The 4,186-nt window shown below is 53.4% G+C and overlaps 1 protein-coding gene across 3 annotated transcripts in view; it reads right to left on the reverse strand.

Annotated features, from left to right (window-relative positions):
• SLC39A11 (solute carrier family 39 member 11) overlaps nucleotides 1-4,186 on the reverse strand; it is a 176,324-nt gene that overhangs the window by 40,641 nt on the left and 131,497 nt on the right. The window lies entirely within an intron of this gene.

Raw genomic sequence — 4,186 nt, forward strand, 5'->3', positions numbered from 1 at the left:
TCTGTGGCCAGGGCTCTGCGCTCTCCACAGCTGGTGTTCTTCCCCTTTTCTTCTAGAAACGTCTGCAAGGGCAGGAGCCGTGACGCCAGGGGGGTGGGGGGGGGTGGATACCTGTTCAACATGCTCAGGTTTGCCCGATGCACCTGACGCGCTTCGGAAAGGGGTGGGCGAGAAGTGAGTCCAGGGAGGAGCCGGATGGGCTGCACCAGGCAGGTCTAAGGGTCGCAGGCACCCTTCCCATGGGGAGGAGGCAGCCTCTGTCCCTGCGGCCCCGGGAGCCTCGGGCAGGGCCCACGCTCACGGTCATGAGAATACAAAGTCAGAGGACATCAAGATGCCTCCTGCTGGCCCTGCTACCTTTGGTGGGAGGACGGCGGAGGACGGCGGGGTGGGAGAGGGGTCGAATGTTTACAAACCGTCTGTTCCCAACACAGCGGAGACCACAGCCCCCTCCCTCCCAGGGCAGAGGGGGCCACGGGGAGAGGTGTCAGAGGCTAGGGAGGCACTAAGGGCTGTTTCCTGACACCAGAAGGGCAATCCCCTTCCTTTGAAATAATTTGTGAGTTTTCCCCCCCAAAACCAAGCATGGGAAACTCTGGCCCACAGCGAATAATTTTGTGGCCCAGCCAATGTAACGCTATGTAAGAAACGTTTTAATAAAAATTCCTTAATCTTTACAATATCCTGCTATACAAAAATATTAATAACGAACTACAATGTTCACTAATAACTGATGACTATAATCGTGTTGCATTCATGTCCCTTACGCGCCTTACACGCAGGCGCACAATTTCTCTCCACTAATACTAGCAGCGAATATTTTAGCAGCCAATGGCCACATCATTAGTCTTGGACTGACTTGTTTGGTGTGCGCAACAGGAAATATTTCGCTTTCGGAGAACAAGAAAAATAGGTTTATTTTCGTGACGCTTGTTAATTTGTGCAGTTATTCAGTGTCTGGTAAGTTTATGTTCAAGAAAAAAATATCAATTTTTCTTAAAATGTCTTATTTTATGTTAACGATGACTCATTTATTTCAGCCCTTTGTATTCAGCATGTCTCTATCGAATAAACCCACGTTTCTATGAAAATTGAAGCTTTTGTTGTTTGCGGCCACATAAGCTTAAGCCTTGTTTATTTGGCCCGTGTTAGCCTCTGAGTTTGACATGCTGGCCCTAAACCATAAACAACGGCTGGTTCGCTCTTTTGTTAAAGATTTTGCTCCAATTAGCGGTTTTAATGTAAATGATAGTGCAGGCCGGAGCAAAAGTGATTCTTGGACTAACCCTTTCTGCTTATGTAGCGTGCAGCCCAGCACAGGGATTTACATACATGCTCATACCAGCTCTGGGAGGGTGCGGAGGAGAAAGGGCCTGCCCAGCATGAAGGGGCAGGGGCAGGCCTTGAACCCCAGCCTAAAAAAAAAGCTCTCTCCCAGGGGCAGGCAGCTGGCCCCTGGACCTCTGCTTCCTGAAGAGGTCGGGACAAAGCCAGGGCCTCGTCTCTCCGCCCCGCCCCGCCCCGTGCCTTGGCCAGGGCCATGTGCACCTTGGCCGTCCCGTTCTGTGATGGGTGGCCACGGAGCAGGTCTCTCCTCCCTGCTCTCCTGGGGCTCGGGAGGCGGGGGGAACCACCACCCCCTCCCCCAAAAGAGTACAGGCTGCCCAGGGAGGCAGCCAACTGGTCCCTGTGATTTGGAAAGGGGGAGAGGGAGGAGAGGTCACGCGGGGGTGGGGAGAGAAGGTCACTGTCATCGTGTCTAAAGGTGGACAAATACCCGAGAGCCAAACGAATGAGAAACCAAGAACCGAAGACGAGAATGAAGGCGGGCACTGAGGATTGACCGCTGGCGCTGGCTGCCAGAGCCCTCCGGGCGGGGAGGGAGCCGGGGAAAATGCCAGCAGAGCTCACACCCCAGGTGTTCCTGCGACAAGTGCCAATTAGGAAGGAAGCCGGCCTGAGCAGCAGGCTGGGTTTTCTCCACCTTGAAAAGCTCCCTGCATGGCTGTTCTCACCTGTTACATCTCTGACCTCTGTGTCTACAAACTGGAGGGTTGTTCTGTATATGTGTGTGTGTGTGTGGTTTTTTAAATTTTTTTTTATTGATTTCAGAGAGGAAGGGAGAGGGAGAGAGAGAGAAAAAACCATCAATGATGAGAGAGAATCATGGATCGGCTGCCTCCTGCACACTGCCCACTGGGGATGGAGCCCACAACCCGGCCATGTGCCCTGAATGGGAATCGAACCTCGATCTCCTGGTTCATAGGTCAAGGCTCAACCACTGAGCCACACCGGCCGGGCTAAAGGGTTGTTTTTCACTCAACCTTCCCAGTGACCACCATGGCCTGTCACCAGAACATTCTTATCACTCTGTCCATTTAGCCTTGTTGTTGTTAATTCTCACTGAAGGACATTTTTTCCATTGATTTTCAGAGAGAATGGAAGGGAGATAGGGATGGGGAGAGAGAAGCATTGATGTGAAAGAGACACAACAACTGGTTGCCGACCGGGGCTGGGATAGAATCTGCAACCCAGGTACGTGCCCTTGACTGGAAATGGAACCCATAGCCACAGGCTGTCCTGAGCAACCAGAGGTGCCTCAGTGGCCATCAGAGAGACCGTGCAGGCCGGCGGAACCAATGGCGAGAGAGAGGCGGAGCCACCGTCAGCCCTAGGTAGGTACTCTGGAGGGTGTGTGTCACCAGCCCCCGGTGTTCCCTGCTCAGAAGCAGGCTGATCCTGAATCCTGTGAAAGTCGCTTGCGCACCTGCCACCTGGACATCAGAGAGGAAATGAGTAGCAGTGGGGGTCGGGGGTCAGGTTCACGCTCTGCAGACCTACCACGAAGGGCCGTGTGTCCAGGAGTCGGGTGCATCTACCGGGGTGCCCGCCACCGGCACGTGGAGAACTGTGCCCCAGAGCCTGGGGGGCTGCGCCAGCCACGGCCGGGGCGCTTTCCTTTCCCGTGAAATCGCCAGCAATATCCCTCTGCAGACACAAACTTATGAAAGCAGGTCACGGCACGCCGGCTATTCTTTAAGCGGGTAATGACAGATCCAGTTTTATCTTCACCCTGATGTCTAACGTTTCTCCAGAGAGAGATTTTTTTTTATCCCCCTCCGTTCCGCAAAGATAAGTCTGACTCAGAGCTTGACCCAGGGCTGGGAGAGAACATGGGAAGTTTTTCATCGGTCTCCGCAGAACACAGCACCCCAGACACCAGTTGGCCCGGCTCCCCCAGAGTCGGTTATAGTGGCCCATTTTATGTCATGCACATTTTACTACATTAAAGAAATACAGTGCAGCATAAAACAAATAACAGCTATGAGTGTCTTCTTCCAATATAAAACTCACACCATATCTAAGATGATTGGAAAGTTCAAAATAAATTAGCTCCTTAACAAAACACCAAGGAAATAGGGCAGAGGCCTGCTGTCTTCCCAAACACCACCCCAACCCTTGATCTTCATGGAGAATCCTTGTCTAGGTAAGACAGGCAGGCTATCTACAGGTGAGAGTCATGCGCACAGGGGCCAGGGGTCTGCTCTCAAGGCCTCGGTCATTCCCGACAGCATGGAGCGTGGTGCCCACCCTCATTTGTTGTTGACTAAACCACTCAGCACACTCATTAGGAAGTTGGGGTGCAAGTCTAGGTGCTCAGACATGTAGGTACAAAACAACAATACCTCGCAAGGTGCCTGAGATAGGGGGGCACGCGCCAGAAAAACCAGCGGTGAATTCTCAGATCTGGCCACGAATGAAATGGTGGGGGTGGTGAGGGTGGTGGGGCTAGCTCTTAGCCTCAGTTTCCTAATCTGGCAAAGGGTTGCGGCAAATGTGTTCTGTGTTTTCCTGGGCGGCCAACCCTCCTAGGAAGCAGCTGGCTCCTCACATCACTAGCTGTCTATTGGAATTCAGCACCAGGGCTGCTGGACAGCGCCTCACAAACCATCTAGGAGAGCCCCTTATCTGGCCTCTAACTCCCTCTGCACCTCCCCATCCAACCCGATTCACCCCCATCCACCCCCATCTACCCTCATCTACCCCTAGGAACGCCCAGTCTCCTGCTCCCTCCCGAGGAATCCTCAGCGAGGACACCAAGAGCTCTGCCCACCATTGGCGACGAGTGGTCCTGGCTGCTGCTCTGCGGGACCCATCACCAGGACCCTCTGTGCCCAGTGGCTCC

This window comes from Myotis davidii, unplaced genomic scaffold (assembly GCF_000327345.1).
Source record: "Myotis davidii unplaced genomic scaffold, ASM32734v1 scaffold172, whole genome shotgun sequence".
NCBI classification, from domain to species: Eukaryota; Metazoa; Chordata; class Mammalia; order Chiroptera; family Vespertilionidae; genus Myotis; species Myotis davidii.